Genomic DNA, 14,270 nt, shown 5'->3' with positions numbered 1-14,270 from the left:
ATTTGAACGAGAAAAGGGCAGTTTAGTGTCTCGTGTCGACGATTTATTAAATGAAGTAGGTTTGTTAAGGGCAGAAAATCAGAAACTGCTAGGACAGCTTCCTCAAATGGAAAAACAACCGGCTGACTTTGTCCTTGGAACCAACGAGGACGGACGGGACCAGTGCTGGTCCCTGCGGGCTACGTGGCAGGGACCAGCACTGGCATGGAAGGCATAAGCAAAGTAGGTCAGGCGGATCCGAACCGACAGAGTTATTTACAAGCAGCTACTAAGAAGTCGGGAAAAAGGGAAGAAGTAAGGAAGAATGAAAATCCCAGATAGAAGGACACAGATAACCGAAAGCCGGAGCCAACAGTTGGGAGAAAGAAGGCCCAGGTGCTTATCGCAGGAGATTCTAACATGAACAGGTGCTAGCGAAATATCTTGAAACGTGTAAAGGGTGATAAGCGAGTGTTAGTTGGAACCTTCCCAGGGATGACAATGAGGGCAGTGCTGAGAATAAAAATAGGCTGTTGAAAACTTGAGCAGAGCGCAATATGGTGATAGTAGCCACGGAGCTAAACGATGTCCTAAATGGTGAAGCTGCAGGAGTGGTGGAAAGTTTAGCTAAGGGAGTTGACGATATCCGGGAGATAACACAGCAAGCGCAGATGTATGCACAGTGCCGGAGGCGCTAGGATCGAACGGAAAGCTGGAAAAGGACGTGGTGACAGTTAATCAGGACATAATAAAGTTAAGCCAGGAGAAGCGTTTCGAAGTGGTTGAGGTAAACAGGGAGGTGCATAAAGCAGGTTTTGGCAAGGCTTTTCAGTGCGATGTCATTCATTTTAACAGAAGGGTGGGAGCAGAGATCGGCTGGCGCCTGGCAGGCAGGGCTGTAGCTTTTTTAAGGGGTCCGCGAGGGCTCCATGCACAGAGGTAGTTAGTAGTGAAGCAAAAGAAAGCGTAATAACGGAGACTGAGCCCCCAAAAATGGCAAGGAGGAGGTCGAGAAAGAAAATAACGAAAGAGAGATTTAAAACTAGGATCAGTTACATAAACCTGCAAGGCGGCAGAAAAAGAGCGAGATGGCTAGAGATAGAACAGCAGTTGAAGGATGACAAAATAGATGTGTACGCTCTATGCGAGACTCATCTCGTGGATCTAGAAGATCCGCCGTTTATAGAAGGCTACGTCTGGGAAGGGTGCAACAGAACGAGAACGAAAAAAAAAAGAGTGGAGGGGTAGGGATGTTGATACACCAGGGAACAAATTAGCAAAAACTAAAATCATCTTGTAAAGAACGTATCTGGGTATCGGGAACAGTTGCCGGCATAAGGACACGACTAGGGGTAGTTTATTTAGGAACAGGACACCAATGCAGGCAAGAAAACAAGGATCGTGTTGAATGTCTCAGTGACGCTATAAGCCATTTTGAAGACGGGGCCGATATTATTCTGCCGGGGGTCATGAACGGCCAAGTCGACGATCTGAACGGTTACACAGATTGTAAAGGGAAACTAATGCTAGACTTCTGTGAGCGACACGATCTAGTTATAGTAAATAGAGAAACAAAATGCGAATCACAAATCACGTGGGAATTCCGCAACAGGCAGACGACCATTGACTATTGTCTAATGTCGCAGGAAATTTATAGCAAGTTCACAAAAATGGAAATAGACGAAGAAGGGGAGTGTAGTCTGGGTAGTGATCATAAACATATTAGTCTGCAGATGGGGCCCTTGATGAAAAGAGAAATGGAACTTAGACAAAAAGTAAACGCAAAATTAAACGACGATCAAATAGCGCCGATAGCAGCAGACATAGAGGAAGCAAGAGAGAAAAGCCCCATGGTAGACTGGGATTATGAACAGGTAGAACTACTCATAAGGAGTAAAATTAAGGAGGTTAAAGTAGCAAGCCGTTCGAATGGAAAGAGGAAGCCACGGAGGTGGTGGAATAAGGAAATCAGGGAAGGCATTGAACAACGACGGGCTGCTTCAAGGGAACACCGAGAGGCAAAGAAAGCACTGGTATCTCAGCAGGAAATCGACCAAAAATGGGAATCATATCGAGAAAAGAAACGATGTACAGGCCCTCGTGCAAAGTAAAATAAAGCAGTCTACCGATCGCTGGATGGCTGACATACACGATGCCCCTAGAGGCGGACCAAGAAAATTCTGGAACCAAATAAGCTGGCTAGGGAAGAAGAATCAAAGAAAGCAGGATCGGATTCAATATAACGAGGGAAATTGTTTAAAGGGAGCCAACGCAGTGAACTACATTACACCAATTATAGCCGAGTCATTTACGAGCGACGATAGTGTAATCTCCGCAAATCAGGAAGCAACACAAAATAGCAGAATACAAAGCAGCTCAGAACTGACCAATCTAAACTGGAAAAAGGGCAGAAAAAAAAATATTCCTAAAAGCACATCTACAGGAATACATGGACTTTCGATCAAGCTAAATAATGAACTTCGTCCAAGCAGTAAGGAAACGTTGTTAAAACCTTTGGAAACAGTCATAACAAATAAGCAAATTCCGGGCAGCTGGCGGCCCCATAATAAAATGAATTTGATCTATAAAGGCAAAGAAGAAAGGATGCACATAAAATCCTACAGGCCGATTACCATAACATCTGTTATGTACAGGTTAGCCATGCAGGCGGTGAAATTAAAGGTGCAAGCATGAGTAGAACGTAACAAGATACTCGGAGAACTTCAGAACGGCTTTAGAAATGGTAGATGCTTAATGATAACCTGTTCGTGGTTACCCAATGCATCGAAATATTTAGGGTGGAAAATAGACCTTTGTATTTGGCCTTGTTGGACATACACGAGGCGTACGACAACGTACACAGGGAACTCCTGTGGAACATATTAAAAGAAGAAGGTATCGGTTATGAGATAACAGAATTCCTGCAGGAAGTATACCGGGATAACAAAGCAGAAATTACATGGGAAGAGATAAGAAGTACGTAGCTGTCAAGGTATGCAAAGTATTAAGACAAGGTTGTCCTCTATCCCCGCTGCTGTTCATGCTTTATATGATAAACCTGGAACGGAGAATACAAGAAAGTAACCTAGGCTTTAACCTGTCATATAGATTAGGTGGAAAAGCGGTATAGCAGCGCCTCCCCGGTTTGATATATGCAGACGATATTGTGCTCAGGCTGAGAGTTTGGAAGAATTGTAAACTCTATTTGAGTATTGCGGAGACGAAGGGGAAGCTCTAGGCTCAAGTTTTAACGCAGTTAAGTCGGGTCTGATGATTTTCAACGCCTCAAGTGATCAGGGTCTTAAAATACAAAGCCATGAAATACCCAGAGTGGCAGAATATAAATATCTTGGGGTATGGGTAAACGAAGGATTGGCATACATTGGAAAGCATGCGCAATCACTTAAGGCCAAAGGGCGAAGAAACGCCGGGATAATGAAGCATAGGGCATTCTGGGGATACAACAGATATGAGGTTTTGAGGGGTATTTGGAACGGAATTATGGTGCCCGGGCTGACTTTCGGAAATGCAGTTTTGTGCCTAAAATGGTACGTACAGTCGACATTAGAAATAAATCAGATAGCTGTCGGACGATTAGCACTAGGGGCCCATGGCAAAACCACAAATGAGGCGGTACAGGGAGATATGGGCTGGGCATCTTTCGAAGTACGGGAAGCTCAGAGTAAAATATTATATGAGGAACGCCTGAGGAAATTGGACAGTAACAGATGGGCAGCTAAAGTATTTAAATACCTATACCTAAAAAGCGTTGACTCACAATGGGGGAAAAGAACTAGGAAACTAACTAGTAAGTATGCTAGTCACAAGGACGGAGAAATAAAGAGCATTAAGCAACAGGTGAAAAACACAGAAGGTAAAAATTGGATAAATTCGATGGAGAAGAAACATATACCGAAAGTGGAAAATGCAGATCAGGAAGGAAGCTTTCTTTGATAACTCAAGAGGCAGTGCCCTACTTTTTGAAGCTAGATCAGGGTGCCTTAGAACACGCAGCTACAAAAAGAAATTTAACAATGGAGATGACGCATGTGCTGTATGTAGTAACTGCAGTGAAACAGTTGACCATGTTATACTCGAATGTAATGGTATCCATCCAGAAGTTGATGCGGGCGCAGTCACTGTTCCTGACGCTCTGAGGGGTTTAGAAATGCCAGTGGCCGGGTGAATAAACCGGCGGTGGAAGCTAGCAAAAAACGACTGGAAGATTGGTGGCTTAAAAGCAGGGAAGTGACTTAATGTTAGTAATGTAGAAACAAAAATTCAATAAATAGAATGATAGTATAGTTAACCAATATAAAACAATAATTAAGATATAGGGAGAAAAATGAGCATGATAGGTGCTGCTACCGGGACAACGGCATCAAGGACACAGATTCTGTGCGAAGTGGGACCAACCACAGCAAGGGAAGAGGACCTTTCTATATGGCTCACCGACAAAGCTAAGAGCGAGAGCCTGCTCCGGTTCCGCACGGAAAACCATTTACATGAGTTTCTATAATATGCCTTATGGCGAGCTTGCGTACACACGCACAAAAAAAAAGGTACTGCTACCATCCCGTTTCAAAGTGGCCGCTCCTATAATCCATCCATCCATTCCGTCCATCCAACCATCGCAGCTCCACCCTGCGATGCTTGCGACCTCTATAGTGTTTGGATCCAATGTGCACGGATGCAGGTTGAAGAAGACGACTAGTTGGAATGCTCATAGCGAGGAACCAGCAGTTACACAAGCGAGGTGATCGGCTTCTTTTGTAGCTGTGGAGTTCCGCACTAGCCTCCCCCGAGAAAGTCCTGGGTCTCAACTCGCCCCACTGATTTTTATTTGAAGGTCGAAGGTCGACGATTCCCACATACCTTCTAGTTTTCCAATTTACCATGTAAAGAAATACGCTAAAAGTGAGCCAGGTGAAACCTCGGGGCAGGAATCGGCCGAAAAAGCCTAGCCGTTCGCATGCGGACTCAGGAAAGCCCGCCGGGCCGACTACATCTAATAGCGTACCTCGATGCTATAACTCCGACTACTAACAGCGCTACCGTCGAATGCATTATTGAGAGCGACTCCACATCTTCAGGCTTCACAGGCGAGTGCCTTATCCACTGAGCCGATACGGCGGGCTGCACAGGTGTAAATATTGTATATTCTTAGTGACATTAGTTTTCAAAACGATATGCAAGCTGCTTTCTAAAATTCATGCCTTTATGATGTCACAAACTGGCAAATGATAGCAAAAATAGCTTCTCTTAGTAAGCTCTTACTGTGCGAGCTAAAAACGGAGGACGTTTCTTGAAGTGCACTCCGTATTTTCATGGTTGGAACGCAAAAGACATGAACGGTTCAAAAGCGTGCATTCATTTTATTTACAAAAGGAACAATAAATAAGTAACTGCATGCCGCACCAACTGTTCTCTTTCACTCGCGCTGCAGCAGCTTCAGCAGCAAAACCGTCTACTCCGACGTTAATCGTTGTTTCACTGGTGGTCCCGAGCTCTTTGCTCCACTGGACATTACGCAGTCCCGCCATCAAGAAAGCGACCAGAGCTATCACGTACACTGTGGCGATGCGTGCAGACCACTACAAGATTTCACTGCATACTGCTTTTCGCTGCCCAGCGGGCAACACACTGGGCACATTCACATACTAAAGAGTATTTTATGTCGAATACAAAATTCTTTCCCCTGAAAAGTTTTACTCGCAAAGTGTAAGTTATCTATGAGCCGAAGAGCGTAATGCGCCCACAATAGTCGATGTGTTTTTATTACTCAAGTATTCCTTAAAAACTCCTTCCCCCAAACCATGGCAATAAAAGAGGCGAATAGTCCACATCGTCTATGGGCGCAACTAGCTACACGACGTTATGGTGAGGGTTCCATATTCAATGAGGGCGCATAGAATTTTTCAAATGCTCTAGTCTTTCGCGGCCGTTGAAGTACGGATTTAAGCAGCAGGGGAACCCTACCTGCTGCACCGGTACTTGGGGAGTAGGCCATGAGGCCCTTTCTGCTTGGTCCCAGTATCAAGTGGTGTAATAAATTTTCCTTGTCCACATTAGCATGGTATGCTAACTACTCGCAGTCGAGGGTGAGCGTCACAAGCTTTTTCCCTAAATATAAAGCTGAAAATTTTAAATAAACCCAAACTCAAGAACAGTGCGTGCTGATAAGCTACCGAGAAGGATATTTGCGAAAAATATGTGACTGAAGACCCATTATATGTTGGCATTCGCTAGCGAGCGTTCTCTCTGAATTGGACCCAAGCTGCTACTGCTAGCTTGTAAATGCGGCGTTAATACACTCTTCCGCGCCGTTCGCTCCGGTGTGCTAGTGACATGCAGAGACAAAAGCTATAAGGGGCCGACTCGTTAGGGAACTGTGAAATAAATGAATCGAGTTTTGAGTCGCATTATGCACCCTATGCTGGGGGAATTGTCAGGGATGGTCCTCAATATCATGAAGAGTAGTGAACGCCAAGAAAATTTTGGTTCGAGCAAATTGCTGTAGTGACTCTTAGTATCGAGGCTGCGTCCTCACTCAACGCTATAAATCCCCACTTTCCTAGCATTCGATGCTTTGAGCGGTGTATATTTGCGCGCAAGAGTGAGCGAATGAATTAGTAACGGTGAACCAGCTGCGATGTGTCGTTTCCATGTATTGGTCACCAAACAGTTTACGATGTATGTTGGACCCTTTACTAGAGTGTGATCATTGGTGCTCAGCGTATGTTGCCCGCCAGCTTGCGACCGCGCAAGGCAAACGGACGATGGCTGCTCTTCTTGGTGTCCCGGCGTTGGTGTGGATAGCTCATCGGCGCAGGCCGAGCCTTTCGTATATCCAGGTGACGTAGGGTGATACGCGTGTGAACACGGTCGGGTATTGCGCCGTGCCGCTGCACGATACGCCGAAGCTATACAGCCCGATGACGGTCCAGTGACTTCCATCCTTTACCATGAGAGGGCTTCCCGGGATGCCCTGTAAAAGAGGAGGATTGAATAAGTAAAAGCACTAACACCTAGCTATGGCAAAGCCTGACGCCTCGTTAATATAGCAGCACGCTCATCCCATTTTGTGCACAAACCTCCACAAAAGGACTGAACCACGAAAAGAAAAAGATATATAGCTCGTATATAAGCAATCTTATTGTTGCTAATCTATGTATTCCTATCTTTAGAGGTTCTGTTCATGTCTTTGCGATTTTTATCTAACGTTTTGGGCAAATTCACTTAACATTTTTACTCCGTCTTTCGAGAGCCAAGTTCTGTCAGCGATGTTTTCATTTGAAGCACATCGGATCTTATCACAATGCGCTATGAATATTCAGCGCATGGGGTTGCGTGCTTAATTAACAGTGCGTGTAAATTAAGACGCACAATATGATGGCGGCAATAAGGCTGAAATATGGCGTGAAATTGACTAGTGGCAAGCTCTGTCTTCATACGGTAAAAATGGAAAGGACTTGAGCTCACACTCACCACACACTCCTCACCGACGTTGGTGGTCAGCTGGGTGCAGATGAAGTCGTCATGGTTGATGCCTTGCGGGTACGGGGACAGGTCGACGCCGGCGTACGTGTTGTTGCAGCTCGACGCGGAGATCACCTGGTAGCGTTTCTCGCCCATCGAGCCAGGGTGGAAATCTGCGCGAAACAAGCAAAAGAATAGTGAGCAGCTCTTCAGTGTCCACAACTGGCTACCGACGCACGAAGGACAGGACGAACTGCTACGCCTACCAGTGCTGTTCTGAGTTTCATGCATTTAGTCCTGAAAAGCGACTGCGCGAGAAGTATTTAGTCTATTCAAGACAACTTTTTGCTGCCGTTCTGACTCCTCGATACCTATTGTATAGCTGTGGGCGCACGGGTGAGACTTCAAAGGGCTCCAGGGATGGCACACCCAGGACTCCTCGATACCTATTGTATAGCTGTGGGCGCACGGGTGAGACTTCAAAGGGCTCCAGGGATGGCACACCCAGCCTCGACAAAAACAAATTAGACAGCTGAGCTTAGCTCGCTATCACGGTATTCAGCGAAAGCTGATTTTCATCAGTGGATTGGCATCAGTGGGCATAACTTCTGGAACGTGGGAGGCTTGTTTTAGCAGTTCGCAGGCGACTGCCTGCTAGTCCGTCAGACTGGCACGTCTTAGCGTGTCTGCGCTCGCGTACACCGTAAGCTTTATTTTTTTTTTCATCGGTTGTGTCGTCTATTCAGCTCCGCTGGCCCGTTTATTTACGAAGCATCGTGCGATGCGTTCTTTTTCAATGTGCATCGGTGCCTATTCATCCTGGTAAGGAGAACCGCCTTTTGTCTGCACTTTGCAGCCTCGTGCGAAGCGGCAGCTTTTCTGGCGACGGCACTGATAACTTAAACATAGTGGTCCCGCGTGTTCTTCCACTCGTAGGTCACCGACTCCCAGTCGTGGCAACTTTCTGAGACAACGGCTTCTGTCACATCGGCATACAAGAATGCAAAAGCAAAATACACTACGTCAGCATGGTTGAGGTATTAGGCGTATATGCAGCTCGTTGGGTCGAAAAGACGTCGCCGTACCTCACGTTCAGCTCGGGTGTTGTCGGAGTTGTCGGAAGCGTTCGGAACGCGGCAGGGAAAATGGAGGCCTGTAGTTGATCATTAAATGCTAGGAAATGGATGGAAATTGTGTTGAGTAATTGTTGATGTTATATTGAAGCCATGATTGATTGAATAATTATCGATACTGAAAAAATATTTAAAGTGGATAAGAAATAAAATGAAAAAAGAATAGTACAAATAACAAACAACAACCGTAAAGGGATGAGTGGTCATCTTGTAGAAAATCGTAACTAAAAAATTGACTTTATTAGTCATTGTGCTGTACGCTGTTGTACTAAATGTGCTGAGTCATTGCGTCATATTCTTACCGTCGTAATAGAAAAAAAAATGTAGATGAAGTATAGCAACCGTGATTAGCTTTACTCTCTGTTTAGGTGGACGTGTTTCACCAGGATTTCATTATTCCCTAACTCTCAGCCTTCTTTCCAAGCATGATGCTCAGTGGTGTGAAATAGACCCTGGCCTTGTTACCTCTATATTTGTCTCCTAAAAGAGTTAATAAAGCTTTCCGTGTAAAATCTATTTTCTAGGTTATTTAAGTTATGCCTTTGCGGGAAAAAGGAAAGAAAAAACCAGCAGACGGGAATCGAAGGCACTCTTGCTGGAATACGCGCAGCTCACCTCTCTGTCGGTTGGACCAGCTGACGGCGTCGAGGACGCTGCCGTTTAACACGCGCCTGGCGTTGAGCACTGTGGGCAGGCATATGGGTGCCAGCTCTCCAGAAGCGAGTGCGGGCTCGAATCTCACAAGGGCCAGGTCGTGGTAGCCGTCCGGCACGCGAAACATGGGATGCGCCTCGACACTGACCACATGCCGGAGCGTCACTGGCAGGCCAGGTGTGTTCAGCATCACGGCGCTGTTCCTCCTGCAATGGCATTCGTGTATACCCGCCACGCATATTGGCTCGTTGTTTCCAAGCGAGAGTGTCATAAAGTGAGTGAACGTACTGAAGCCGCCGTAAACCCGAATGCTTTGCTTACTGCGGACGGAGCATGCCCCGCGATGAGAGGGAGAGCTCTTCTCGGAACGAAGTTCATATGATGCAAATATTTGGTAGTGTACGCAACACGATGTTGTACATTTGGCAGTGGCGCGAAAAAAAAAAAAAAACAAAGCACGCGAGTGGTGGTTGGAACTAGCCCACTGTGATTAGTGCTCTCTTCGTCTGTCTCCTATGCGATGCTGCCCCCACTCCATCCTTTCCCATCAAACTTGCGCATTTGAAGGCTTTGTTAGAGTACGAATTATTCGGTCACAATTTTCATAAGCTCTCAAGTCCCACAAACCTTTATCCCGTCCGCCTCCTAATGCCGTTCACATTTCATTAGTTGGCTATACATGTGAAAAGTATGAAGTAAAGTTTCTCTCTTCGTTAAAAGCCCTACTCAGGAACCACGTAGAATCATTTACTTATGCACAAACTTAGCAAATGCAAAGTGAGTAAAGTGAATTTTATTGTGACCCAGGCGTAGTAGATGTTCTGTGACGTCGTGTAATAACAAGCGGTTTATGGGCAGTCGAGCTCATGTCCGAACGACTCTCTTTACTTATAATTAGCATTGAGGTTTAACCACAGCTGGCCCAAAGAAAAACTATCACCACAGAAACGCGCACATCTGTACCCATCTAATCCTAATCCCGTCTAATCCACGCACTTAGTCGAATAACATTGCGCCGTCTCATTCTTATTTTCTGCTCTGTTGCAGCGCTTTATAGCCTCTTTGATAAGCCCATCTCGTAAAGATGGGCGCTTCTTTGAAAACAAGCATCTGACTTGGAATTGTTCTCACCCATTGTCTGGTCCGAAGCACTGTGCGGCTGTGAGCACGTGTTGTTGGTCTAATAGGACACCAGCGCATCGCCTAGCCGGGTTCACTTGGTCCACCACTGAAGCCTGCGCGGAAAGAAGGATATCATTGTTTTTCGAACATTTCTCTAAAGCCTGCTGTTCGTGAATACCGAGCCCTCTCCTATGGGGACATTAGCGGGTCGGTGTTTTCAATATACGGAAATTACAGCAGTCTTTTTTTTTCCCACTTAACTCTGTGTCTGTTTCGAGTGAGTTTTTAGGGAAAATGGACTGCGTTTAGTGACATTTTCTGGTGGCCTAGTAACCATCTGCTATATGTTCGTATGTCTCAACTATGCACTTGTGTACACCTCTAGGAAAATAGTTGTTATTTAGGCAGATTGCTGCACACCCACAAGTGGTTTTTCCACATGTAAAAATGGTCGGTTACACATTCTGGGGCTCACTGTCCTGAAGTGATATGCAAGCTTTGAGGGACGCTGCATTGGAGAGCTCAAGAATAATGTTGACCATTTGGGGACCATAATGTTTCGTTGTTATCGTACCACACTGGGATGTTTTTGTATTTCGCAACCACTGAAATACCGCTGCAGTGGCGTGAATCGAATGTGCGACCACGGGATCAGTTATCTATAAATATTTCCTAGTCTTCGCATAAAACGCATGTAGTCCAATGTTGCAATAATAACCGCAAAGGGGTAACAAATACTTGAAATCAGATTTCACTGTCAGTAGTAGAGCTCAGACCAATAACGAAATAGGTCTTTTGCGACAAATGGCCTGTTTCGCAGAACGGTAATTGGTGGATGACAATGTCGAAGCAGAGAATTCGATTCAGAGATTCGTTTATTCCAATCACTATGCTTCCGAAGACGTCAGTACCGCATTTACAGGGACGTCTCCAAGTCGATACATGATTTGTATAGAAGTGGTGTGACCCATACCTAAATATGGGAATTTTATGGCTGAATCAGAAGACGGAGCATCAGCCGGGCACAAATTTTTACCGCTGTTTCTACCGGTAGCGGTTACAAAGTGAGGGCAACAATTTCGAAGTGCTCTACTATGGTTCCATTTGAGAACCTGCACTTCCTTCCGGCTAGCAAGTCGCATCCTCCTGCGTAACAAACATCTTTACTACGAACTTTACCTGGCGAAGATTACAACTAGCGATGCTATTCAGTACCATGCGATGCGACTATTAGGCAGGGCGGAGAGCAACAGCCCAGACAAGGCTTACCATCCAGGGCCAAGTACTATCGGATGACGATGACTGCTGCTGCTGCCGCTGTTGCTGCTGCTGCGACTGGCCAGTGAGCTGTTGACGCGGCAGCAGTGACACCACGTTGAGCGGACGTCTCCGGCTCAGTCCAGGTCTTCGAACCCTGCGGGCGTCCAGAGAGTAGACGGGCTCATCCAAGAGCAGCCGCGCTGGTCGCTGTCGGGACTCGGTCGCCTCGGGTCGCAATCCGCAAGTCCTTACTGGGAGCGCTGTGGGGCCACGGCGGAAGTGTGATTAAGGCCCACGATAAAAGGTGGCACGCTTTTGCGCGACGTGCACCGACTGCGCGAGGCTTTGTTAATATGAACGCGGCGGGCAAGGCGTCAGCTGATCTCACGAGCGTGCTCCCAAGACTGTGTGTGCGACCTCACTCGAGACATTGGATCCACGAGTCACGGTACAATATGTGAATTGCTATCCATTTTCTACACTTTGACCACAAGGCCGTTATAAACGCAACAAAATAGAGTCGTTTCAGTCAGCCGCTAAGTGTGAAGACATAAGATAAGGAAAACCCCAATGAAATCGAGGCAGCACTCCAGAGTAAACCGGTCCTGCCTGTTATTCTAAAGGTGATGTCGCGACTGGAATACTTACACCAATACCTTATCTACAGGGCCTTAGCCACTCGGTCGATGGCCTAGTGCTATGAATGTTAGTAATAAATTTCTTCAGCCAAGCCCTATATTTAAGTTACTCAATATCGTTCTCGCTAGCATAATTTCCTGTACCGAGAATGGTCATGACGGAAACGCGTTTCGCCGGGTTTAAACACACCAAATGTTCCGTTGCTACAGAGACATGATACCGGCCACGCGACTACATGATGTGAATCGTCGTCTCGTCGGCAAGCGCTCGGGAGAAACCCACCCGCGTCGCTTAAATGCATGGGTGCCGAATCCTGACCCGAAGACATTGAGTCAGCGAAGCGTTATTCATCATCACCGACATCGAGGATGACAGAGGCATCAGGTTATCTGAGCGGCTACTGTTTACATGCGTTAATCACACCTTGACACTTGGAATGTACGACAAGCGCAAAAGTGAGTTCGTCGCGTCAAACTTGTGTCCCTGCAGCGCCGTTCTTTAATCGCTGTTTGTTTCTTTCATCATAACAAGTGCGTCTGTTCCTTATGTGCACTATACTAGAATGTCGATTATGTAAGCAGGTAAGTTCTGCATTCCATCTTGTGCAAAATTATCCTCTGGTCAGTAGAGTTTTGTTCTGTTGTGCTTTATGGTCGGGTACTATATTTACGTAAGCACGTTAACATTATTCAGGTTATAGCAGGTGCCGGTACATGCGACCTAGAAAATATTCTTCCCTAGACTAAACACACCGCGTTTACCCTTTTCTCTTCCTTTCTTTACTGTGGGGGGGGGGGGGGGGGCACTGTAATACAGATATACGGGCAAGATAAGCGTCCGCAAGAGCGCACCGTCGTCGCATTCGCAGTCTTCGTCTGCTGCTGTCGGTTCGCGGCCCTCCGAGGTTCCGTCGGGCTTGGTTCCGGACGAACCAGCGTTGCCCGTCAGATGATGGTCCTCTGGTTCCTGAAGCCCCTTGCTCGGTCGTCGTTCCGGTTCCCTGGTCTGTGGGCGGTTTTGGTTGAGGTTCAGGGGGAATGACTGGCGGAACAACAGTAGGAGGTTGGATGGGCGGTTCCAGAGGAGGTTCGACAGGTGGTCCAACAGGTGGTTCCACGGGCGGATTCGGTGACGGTACCTCTGTTGGAGGATCTAGGAAAAGAAAGGTGCAAGAAGTTTTGCTTTGCGCCAAGTCATACTCTGTAACGAAAAAAAAATCGAAACTAAGAAAACGGATAACCAATTTTTTTTTTCACATTTTAACACCATTCCTCGTCGGCGGCTTGCCTGCCGGCAACTTCATAGCCGTCAGTGTCAACTTATCGATAGCAACCAATTTTGAAGATAATGCACACTGTGGACGATAAACTAAAGCCTGCTGCGAAGAATGTGCACATTCAGTTACCGTAGCGTGAGCGGGATATGAGCAGAAAAGACAAACATAATTAAAGGTCAAATAAGTAAAGCAGGCTAAAAAGAGCCTTGCAGACTGCGTTCCTCGCTTCATTTTACTGCTGTGTGTCCACGGTGTTGTCGTGTTTATAAACGCTTTCTGCCGTTGAAGGTCGACGCTGGCTTTGTTTCCAACTCCGAGCAGTAGCTGGCACTAACCGGGTCATATTTTTACTTGTAATACCATTACGTGCATAATTTTCATCAATCAAGGGTCGAGCACAAGCGAGATTGTTGCTCGGCTCTGAGGATTATGTTCGTGCTACTGCACTAACGGTCTATCTCTCTAGTAGGTGGTGTATGCATACGAGCGCAAGTCGACCATCTACGAAAATGTGTTGTTCTCGAGCGGTCGCAGGTTGTACAGATTTTGGATTTGGAGGACTTCAGCTCTTCCGCTGCACAGCCACGAAAAGCTGCTACTAGCATGCTACGGGTGTAATTTTTAAATATGAAGGGAAGCTAGGTGGACCAGTGCGTCATCTGAGCGGCTTTATGCAGAAAAAGCGGGCACCCGTGGACCTTCACAGGAGATATAACGTGCAAGCTAGG

General features: G+C 46.4%; 1 pseudogene across 1 annotated transcript in view; it reads right to left on the bottom strand.

Annotated features, from left to right (window-relative positions):
• Positions 1 to 5,334: 5,334 nt before the first annotated feature.
• LOC146184896 (uncharacterized) overlaps positions 5,335 to 14,270 on the bottom strand; it is a 46,004-nt pseudogene continuing 37,068 nt past the window's right edge. The window contains exons 4-9 of the transcript XR_014708432.1: positions 13,118 to 13,418; positions 11,637 to 11,887; positions 10,377 to 10,480; positions 9,207 to 9,451; positions 7,468 to 7,631; positions 5,335 to 6,967 (exon numbers count right to left, since the gene is read on the bottom strand). The product of XR_014708432.1 is annotated as an uncharacterized LOC146184896 (transcript). The remainder of the gene's footprint in view (positions 6,968 to 7,467; positions 7,632 to 9,206; positions 9,452 to 10,376; positions 10,481 to 11,636; positions 11,888 to 13,117; positions 13,419 to 14,270) is intronic.

This window comes from Amblyomma maculatum, chromosome 7, assembly GCF_055883805.1.
Source record: "Amblyomma maculatum isolate TAMU_Amacu chromosome 7, ASM5588380v1, whole genome shotgun sequence".
Classification (NCBI taxonomy): domain Eukaryota; kingdom Metazoa; phylum Arthropoda; class Arachnida; order Ixodida; family Ixodidae; genus Amblyomma; species Amblyomma maculatum.
This window is presented reverse-complemented; position numbering and strand designations above follow the sequence as displayed.